Source organism: Petaurus breviceps, unplaced genomic scaffold, assembly GCF_028583685.1.
Source record: "Petaurus breviceps papuanus isolate PSGF00001 unplaced genomic scaffold, PetGlider_PUasm1.0 97635, whole genome shotgun sequence".
NCBI classification, from domain to species: domain Eukaryota; kingdom Metazoa; phylum Chordata; class Mammalia; order Diprotodontia; family Petauridae; genus Petaurus; species Petaurus breviceps.
In genome coordinates, this window is record NW_027187456.1 from 436 (window position 1) to 10,519 (window position 10,084).

The window sequence follows — 10,084 nt, forward strand, 5'->3', positions numbered from 1 at the left end:
ATGTCCCCGATAAGTAAAGTAACTAAAGCCTAGAGTCATTAGAAGGTTTCCCCAGAGTCACATACCTGTTATGTGTTAAACCCAAAATTCAAATCTAGGTTTTCTTTATTGCAAGTCAAGTGCTGTTCTCACTACCATGCTGCTGTTCATCTGACAACCAGGAACCCGACTTCTCAACTTGTCATTAACACATACAAAGTTCCTAGAAATATTTTTAGATACTAGACAGTTCATAAATGTTGAAATGAAACTTAATTCTTTCTGCACATGGCTATGGACAGGCCACGTGAGGAATGTTGATGCTGTCTTACCAAGTCCTTTTCCAAGGACTTCTCTAGGAAGCACAGAATGCCCTTGATCTTCTGGTTCTCTCTTGCTTTTTCTCAAAGCAAGCTCTTTCGATTTGTCTATCTATTGTCTTGAGGGCATTTTCCACTGCAATATTAGATACAGACAGTCAGTGAACAAGCACTTATTAAGTGGTTACTATGTACCAGGCATTGTCCTAAGCACTAGGGAGACAAAGAAAGAAAAAAGAAAAAGAAAAAAAAAACAACAAAACTTGTTACTATTTTCACAGGAGGGACAATATGAAAACAATTAGGTACATATACTAAAATTAAAAGTAGAAGGAAGAATATCAAGAAAATCTAAGTAATTATGGCAATAAGAATGATGAGGATTTCCACGAAGTGTCTCTCCCTCACCTGGAATTGATCTTTTTCCTTAGTTTCTTTCAAATCCAACAACCAGGACTCTTCACCTTGTTCCAGCTAGGAGATCACATCAAACTTAGAGGCTGGAAGTCCTGCTCATACAGAAGGAAAAAGAATAAAGAGATTTGTACTAGAAATGGAAGGTGAACCAGGCTACAGGAAACAGGTGGAAAGGGAGCAAAAATGCCAAGAGCTGAGGCTTCCAAAGAAAACACTCCAGACAAAGTAGGAGTCCCTTGAAAGTTGAAAATTCAAGCACATAAGGACAAGATCATACAGTAGTGGGAAGGACATTTGTCCTTGTTTTTTTTCTTTTTGGAGGATAGTTGGGGTTGAAGTGATTTGCCCAAGGTCACAGGACTAGTTTTTGTGTTAAGTGTCTAAGACAGGGTTTGAACTCAGGTCTTCCTGACTGTAGGCCTGTGCTCTATTCACTGCAGCACCTAGCTGCCCTTAAGAGCATGGTCTTAAGGTCAGAAAACCTTCTTGGGCCAGTCATTACCCTCCAGCCTGAGTTTCCCAACTCATAAAATGCACATAACACTTGACTTCCCAAAGGTTTGTCATGAGAAAAGCAGTGTGTAAAAAGTAGTATACCAAAGAAACCAGAACTATTATTATTTCTTGCCTCCTTCTTGGAAGGATAAAATCCTCTATCCCCAAAGGAAGTAAAGTGGATAATTTTAAGTACATGCTATGAAAAAGGTTTTGTACTAACAAAAAACCAATGTACCCAAAATAAAAAGGAAAACAGGAAAGTGGGAGAATATTTTTACAATAACTTTTTCTGAGAAAGGTCTCATTTCCCAAATCTGTAAGAAACTGAGCCAAATTGAATAAAAAAAAAAAGTGGGGAATGCCCCACTAATAAATGTTCAAAAGATATTAACAGGCAGTTTTCCAAAAAATGCCCTAAACTGCTATTGATTAGTAAATTGAAACTCTGAGGTATAGGTGCAGCTAGGTGGCCCAGTGAATAGAGCACTGGCACTGGAGTCAGGAGGACCTAAGTTCAAATCTGACCTCAGACACTTAACACTAACTAGCTGACTGACCTTGGGCAAGTCACTGAATCCCCAATTGCCCTGCCGTCCCCCATCCAAACAGCAAAAAAATAACAATAATCTTGATGTATCACCTCACATCTATCAGATTTCACTTGTGACAGAAAAGGAAAATGACAAATGGTGGAGGGTATGTAGAAAAATAGAGACACTAAGTATTGTTGGTAGAGCTATTAACTGGACAGACAATTGACAGAACAAATGAGAACTATGCTCAAAGGGCTATAGAACTGCACATGTCCTTTGTCCCCGCAATTCCAATTCTAGTTCTGTATCCCAAAGAGACCAAAGAAAAAGCAAAAAGATCTATATGTGCAAAAATATTTATAAGAGCTCTTTGTATGGTGTCAAAGGATTAGAAATTGAGGAGATGCTCATCAGCTGGGGAATGACTGAACCAGAAGTGGCTTTTGATTGTGACAGAGTACTATGGTGCTATAAGAAATGATGAGAAGGATGGTATCAGAAAAGCCTAGGAAGACTTATATGCAAGACTAATAATGCAAACTAAAGTGAGCAGTAGAAGGGAAACATTGTACACAGTAACTTTGATATTCTAACGAGGTCAACTGAAAAAAACTTAGCCAGTGCAATGTCCCAAGACAATTCCAAAGGACTCATGAAAAAAATACTATGTACATCAAGAAAAAGAACTAATGAACTCTGAGTGTAGTCTGAATCATATTTTTTCACTAAGTGCTTCTTGCCTTTTTTGGCAACATGGCTAAAATGGACATTGCCAAGTAAGGAGAAAAAACACAGGATTTAGAGCTAGGAATGACCTTAGAGCGCCATACAATTCAACTTCTTCCTTATTCAAATGACAAAATGAATTCTAAGAAGCTGGAAATCCTGTTCATGGGGAAGGAAATAGGATATATTGATTTCTGCTGTAAACCTAGGAGGTCCTAGAAGGAGGGGAAAGGACAAAAGAGAATCCCTGCCTATGTTTACAATGGGAACAGATGGCAGAGCTGATGTTACAACTCAGGTCTTCTGACTCCACATGCAACAAGGACTCTTCTGGGTAACAATTTCAGGTACTCAAAAAGGGCAACTCACCTTGGCCATCAATGGGAGCAGAGATGCCATCACCTGGTCTTATAGTGCATCCCTAGTGAGAAGTACAGGCACTGGGGAACAGGTGGAGCTGAAGAAAGAAAAAATATAGGTGAAAACAAGTTTTGGTCTCAAATTCATTTCTCACAGGACTCTCCCCAAATATCTCATAGGTTCCAAAAAACTCAGGGGATTCTATAGTCTCACATTCAGTGACTTAACGCCTCTGCCCAACAGAAGACTCAGGGGCCTCTATAGTCGCACGTTTAGTGACTAACTCTTCTTCTCATCAAGTCACCATATAGACAAAGGCTTAGATAAGAAGATGTTATTCCCAAACACAAAAAAGAAAGGAAGGAAAAAGGGGGTGAGGAAAGGAAGCAAGGAAAAGAGCAGAAAGGAATGAGAGAAGGAAAGAAAAGAAGAATAGAAGGAATGAAAGAAGGAAGGATGGATTTATTAAGCATATTTATTAAGATTTTGTGCCAAACACTCTACAGATATCTCATTTAATTCTCACAACAACCCCAAGATGTAGTTTCTATAGTTATGCCCATGTTACTATAGGGGAAACTGGGGCAGGCAGCAGTTAAGTGACTTTCCTATATAGCTAGTAAATGTCTGAGGCCATGTTTGAATTCAGATCTTTCTCACTCTAGACCCAGAGCTCTATCAACTGCATCACCTTGCTGCTTTAGAAGGCACAGTGGCAGCTAGGTGGCGCAGTGCATAAAGCAGCAGACCTGGAGTCAGGAGGACCTGAGTTCCAAATCTGCCCTCAGACACTTAACACAAAAACTAGCCTTGTGTCCTTGGGCAAGTCACTTAACCTCAATTGCCCTCCAAAAAGCAAAAAAAAAAAAAAAGATGCAGCTTGCTAGGAGAGCCAGGCAAATCTGACCACTTGAAAAACATATGAGGTCCCCTTCAGTAATTCACCAATAAACAATGAGCACTGAAAATAAGTAATCACCATGAAGATAACTACAAGCTGATACACCTACATCTGTGGTAGAGGATAAAGTAGAAAATTCTTGGAAGAACTTGACAAAAGCCTTCAAACAAAGTCAACATATACGTTTACACTCAGTGACCACACTACTAGGGTGGGCAAAGGGGGAAGAATAGTGAAAATGTGGTTTCAGATTAATAAGTCAAAAACTTGCAGGCTACTCAGAAGCCTCATGTATACAAATTATGGATACATTTTTCAAAAAAGAAAAACCAGAAGGCACTGACTGTGGAGAATGAAACATAAAAAAATGAATCTAACTGTAATGTAACAGAAATGACTGGTTATTAACTTGAAAGTCATCCCTAAATCAGTTAAGTGCAGTCAGATCAACTAGCAGTTGGAACAAAGAAAAATCAACATTAACTTAAAATTGAGATAAAAGATGAGACAATCACTCTGCAAGCAATTACAACAGCTTTAATATAACCTATTCAAAAAAGTTGCTGGTTTTGAAGATTAGTAAATAAAGGTAATGACTTTGATTATCATAATTTCTGGCAAAAGTTAATACAAAGGCAATGCCATAATCAAGACTACCAAAGATCCCAGAAACTGCCTCATCCAGGGAACTCTTGATTTCCTCACCAAAAACAGCAGCCAAGGACAATGTTAGCTTAAATTATTAACTCATTTACAAAATCATGGGTTAGGATGGTACAAACAGGATAGAAAGCTGGACCTGATGAAAAGAATAGAGTTTGAAATCTCCCACAAGTATTTTATCAGATAGGGGAACCAGGGAAGTTCCCTTAACCAACTACTGTCTTCCTCAGTTTCTTCATCTGTAAAACTGGGATAACAGAATACCTGAAGATAAAATAAGATACTAAATGTAAAGTACTTTTTAGACCCCAAAGTGAAGTAGGTCAACTGTTATTATTTATTAAGATTGTAAATATCACACTACAAAATAGCAAAAAGTCCTAAAGGAGAAAACAAATGTGCCCAAAGATCATCCCAAGGGAATTTACAGATGAAGACTGAAGGAGGACAACAGACAAATAGAACAGATATTCCAACATTCCTGAACCAATAATGTCTCAGTATCAAAAACATTATCAACAGCCACAGGTGGACTCTAGCATCTGTAAAATGGGGATAATGGCAGACCCTATAAATTTCAACAGGTAATCACAATGTCACAACATTTAAGTGAAAACCAGGTTGATTACAAGAGAAATGAAGAGGTATGTGGAAGAGTATGTGGAACCAAAGAGTTCACAGTCCTTATATAAGTTTGCATATTTATGACAGTACAACAAAAGGAGAAATTGGCAAGAGGTGTGGTATGGGAGGGGAAAAGTACAGAATCTTCCCCTGAAGGGGAGGGGCAAGGTAATGGAAAAAGTCATATTCTAGGGGTGGCTAGGTGGAGCACTGAATAGAGCACTGGCCCTGGAGTCTGGAGGACCTGGGTTCAAATCTGTCCTCAGACACTTGACATGCTGACTACCTGTGTGACCTTGGACAAGTCACTTAACCCCAACTGCCCTCCAAAAAGCAAACAAAAAAGAGGAAAAAAAAGTCATATTCTTTTCCTTTGGGAACAGCTAGACTGAAGATAGGAGGGAGGGGTCTCTTTTATCTGCAAAGGATCCCAGCTGCACAAGAATATTTATCAGCCTATCACAGACTAGCTGGCACCTGTCTTGCTTCCCAAGGACAGGAAGGGATTCCAGCTTGTGGGGTAAACAATAAATTATGTCAGCTGGGCTGGGGTAAACAATAAATTATGTCAGCTGGGCTGGGGCTAGCAGGTCATCTTTGACCCATTCAGGGCCTCCTACATGTTCTGGGTCCAGTGTTTCTGAAAAATATGGTAATTCAAAAAGACAAGTTCAGGGCACACATTAACAACCTTGTGTAATGTTCTTTTGCAAACCACTATATAAATGCTAGCTAGCTACTATATATTTGGCATGTAAATATTAATTTTCATGTTGTTTCGCTCATTCAAATTTAAGCTCCTAAAGGGCAGGGATTGTTTTTGCTTTGCCTTGTATCCTCAGAACTTAAGACAAGGTTTGGCACTGACTGAAGGTGATCTGATTACAGATCCATTTCATACCTTCCACCTTGTTGAGTTCTACCTCTTACAGCATTAGATAAAAAATACTGAAATACTTAACATGTTGCTTTCAGCCCCATTTCTATTGTTGAAGGTTTTTAGTGTTTTAGCTGACATTTGGTATGGGCCTATGCCTATGGCACCCATGCCAAATGTATTTTCTAACTGAGAAAATGCTTCCATTTTATCTAATACATATGGGCATAAAGTAATATTTTCCAAGTACTGTATTACTGATAATGATATGCTAATACTATTGGTAAATGGACACTTGGAATAGCATGCCAGTGATAGCTGAAAGCTTAAGGGAAAAAGCAAGACTGGACAGTTGGACAAATGTCTCAACTTCCAAAACAGGAAACAGTCTACAAACTATAGTTCAGCAACTTTGATTTTAATTCCTCAGAACAATTTGGAATGGGTTATTACAGATACAGCTAAATGTTAAAGAGGTATCTTTAAAGAGACATCTAGAAAAAGGAGCAGCAATTAAAAAAAAAAATAGAATGGTTTCATAAAGAAAGATTTCCTGGGGCAGCTAGGTGGTGCAGTAAATAGAGCCCCAGCCCTAGAGTCAGGAGGACCTGGGTTGAAATTCTGTCTCAGACACTTAATACACACAAAAATAAGAACCTAGGCCTGTGATCCTGGGCAAGTCACTTAAACCCAATTGCCCTCCAAAAAAAAAGATTTCCTTTCAGTCAGGTTTAGCAACATAGTACATCAGGAGAATTCTACACCTATTAACGTGTTCAGAGTTCAGCAAGAAATCTAACATTCTTATTCTTTGAAACATTTTTAGCTTTAAACTATTCAAGTATCTCTTTTCATAAAGTATGTCTGTAAGATAAAATTTAAGGTACCCCTCACAGAAGAGGTGGAAAGATATAGCCTATACAGCATTACAATTAGGTTGAGAACTAGTGAAACAGCCATATTTTGAATTCTTATTAATGGCTCCATTATCAATTTGGCAAGAGGCCTCCAATAGTGGCCAAAAGAATAGGTTCATGAGCCTATAGTCTTTAACATTTTTATTAATAACCTGAAATAAGGCAAATGTGGCATGTTCATAATATATGTAGGCAAGGGATATATAATACACAATGGACGTCACCATTCAAAAAGAACTCTGCAGGCTAGAGCAGGGGTGGGAAACCTGTGGCCTTGAAGCCACAAGTGGCCCTCTAGGTTCTCAAGTGCAGCCCTATGACTGAACCCAAACTTCAAAGTTCCCCACCTCTGGGCTAGAGAATTGGGTTGACTTTAAAAAGATGAAATTCAGTGAAGAAAATTTAAACTCTTACACTAAGGATCAAAAAATCAATTTCTCAAATGAAAATACAAAATGGAAACTGTTAAATTGACTAATAATATAGGCCACATATAAGATGCTTAAGGGCCAGGACTGTTCCATTTTCACTGTTGTATTATCTGAAGTTTAGCTTAATAAAATGTTTCTTGAATTGAATATGATCAACACTGCACTGGGCTCTGCACAGAGTGAAGCCCATGGAGAGCACAGAAGACACTAAGCAGCTAAGAGCCAGTAAGGCAGCAATGGATGGCCTAAGTGGCTGGTGGAAGGATTTTCTAACATTCATTTCCCCAGGGCACCTGGTAGGACATAAAGGGTTAATGATGAAGGCTGGCATTTATGTCTGCTTTAAATTTGCAAAGCCCTCTGCATAAATGATCTCATTTGAGCCTCACAACCCTGTGAGGGAGGCATTAAAGGGATCATTATCCCTTTTTACAGGGGAAGAAACTTTTCAACTTGCTAGGGTCACATTGCTAGCAAATGTCAGAGGCAGGATTTGAACCCACCTTTGCCTGCCTCCAAGTCCACTGCAGCCAGCCGCGGGGCCCCCACCAGTAACAGCCCCAGGGTTTTCCTCCTCTCACACACACTCACCCCCCATCTGGATGCCTCATTTACCTTGGGCCCCAGACTGACCCACCTAGTCACACCCTCTCCTTTTTACAGAGGAGGAAACTTTAGTCTAGAGGGAAGGAGGGGCTTCTCCAGGGTTACACTGGGACCAAATGGCAGGGTCGAAACCCAGGTATCAGCGCCTCCCAGGCTGGGGCTCTTCTCACTACCCACCTCACACCGACCCCGACCCGGACTCACCCTTGGCTCGGCTCCGGTCGCGCGGCGTAACCGGCCTGGGGAAGGGGAAGATCCGTTTGTAACCAGTTACAGGGGTAAGAACTGGACGGAAAGGAACTGAACCAAGGCCGGAAGCAGTTCCTGAGTCTGACCCTTCTAGGATGCCTGGAGGACTCCAGCATCTCTATGGTCCTCCGAACCCTCTTCTGGAAAGCCTAGGAGCTGGCCAGAGCCCACAGCAGGGACGCCAGGGAGGAAGTCCTCCCTAGATCTCTCCCTCACTGGCCGCTCCCGGGGTCCTCACGTCACTGCCTACCTCCTGGCGCCCTGACCCGGACATTTAGTCTGAGGGGGAGCATTACCACGAGGGTCCATAAAGCTGTAAGAGGATGGAGGACACGCGCATTTTCTCCCTCTCACTCCTTCCAAAGGTTAACAACTGCCCATCAAAAGATCAGCCAATCCTTGCCCTCACTGAAAGTCAGCCTCACAGACTCAGCACATGAACGCTCCTCAGAGCCCATCTAGTCCTCCCTGTGCTTGGACCTGAATGCCCTCTGCAATATTCCCTAGGAATGGCCTTTCTGGCTTTGAAGACCCCCTGCTACCTCCAGAGTCAGCTCATTCCTCTTTGGGAAAAGGTTCTAATTTCTGGGACGTTTCCCTTAACACCGAACTCTGCCAGTTTCCACCCACTGCTGCTGGAAGGCAAGAGGACAGGACCACATAGGGAAAGCAGGGGCCTAACCCCACCCAAAAGCCAGAATAGGGGGAAGAACCCTGGTCCTGGAACAAGGTGTTAAGCTATTAAAGTTGAAGGGATAAGAAAGCAAAATGAAAGCTACCAATAAAACCAGCATAATTCCGGAAAAAAACTACAAGTGAAAAGACTCAAAGGAAAAAATGGATTTTCCACAAGAATTACATGAATATTTAGAGGAAATTAAAATAAAGTATAACATAATAGTTAATAGGTAAAAGCCTGGAATAAGAATAAACAGAAAATAAATATCACTGAAGTAACAGGTTCCATGAAAATTAAAACAGACTAAACAGTATTCAGTGACTTCATACAAGAAATATTAAAATAAAGCAAAAACATAGAAAAAGTAGAAGAAAATGTAAAAAAACATGATATTGGGGAGAAAAGTGTGTATAGGATACTTTAAAGAAACCGTATTTTGAGGACCGGGAAGAATCGAAGATGTTTGTAGACAGAGAAGAACCACTGTGAGGAAGCAGCAGGAAGAGGAAAGAGGGTGAAGGGGTGTGAGAAGCGATTAGACTTTGAGGAGGCTGGAGGGCCTGGATTCCAGGGACAAGAGCAGGAACAAACGTGCGTCCAAAGAAGTCGTCCCAGGCTGGGTTCGAATTCTATTTCTGCTACATACAGCCCGCAGGGCTCCTTGTATGACCTCACCCTTTCCCAAAGCTCGCCCCTAGTACCACCGGCACCCTCCCCAAACCGCTGGTTCTTAGCTTACCTCTGGGGTAGAGAGGACAGCAGGCGGCCAGGGATGGCCCAAACAGGGGCACAGCTCTCACAGCCCTCAGGCCCGATGCCCATGCGGACTGACTCCGATCTGTAGATTGAGCGGAACCGGAAAACCTGAAGCCACACCTCCAGGCCCGCCCGCGGCCACTTTGTGGCAGACCTGGAAGCCTCTAGGCATCTGGAGGACTTAGTCTCGATGGTCTGCACCACCTGACCCACCCCAGAGGTAGCACCTTCCATAGCATTGGGATCACTGGGGACAGACCACCTTAGAGTGGGCAGTGTGGTGACAAGAAAACAGCTGTTGGGGAATAGCCTGAGAAAGGCTCAGGAGCCCAGGATCCTTGAATTACAGACTCTATCCATCCGTGCCGAGGGTGCTCCTGCAAGGCTTTGTCCAGCAGTCAGATCCTCACCTCATAACTGAATTGTCAACTATATTCTGGACATCCTCCGTCTAGAACCCTTTTTTAAAAAATTAATTTATTTTGTTTTTATTTTTATTTTTTAAGCAATCGGGGTTAAGTAACTTGCTCAAGGTTACACGGACAGTT

The 10,084-nt window shown here is 41.5% G+C and overlaps 1 long non-coding RNA gene across 1 annotated transcript; it reads right to left on the bottom strand.

Moving 5' to 3' along the window:
- Positions 1–719: 719 nt before the first annotated feature.
- On the bottom strand, positions 720–9,651 carry LOC138155641 (uncharacterized). The gene is made up of 3 exons (XR_011166915.1): positions 9,520–9,651; positions 2,843–2,930; positions 720–808 (listed from the first exon to the last, which is right to left on the bottom strand). It is a non-coding gene; the product is annotated as an uncharacterized lncRNA (long non-coding RNA).
- Between the last annotated feature and the right edge of the window lie 433 nt (positions 9,652–10,084).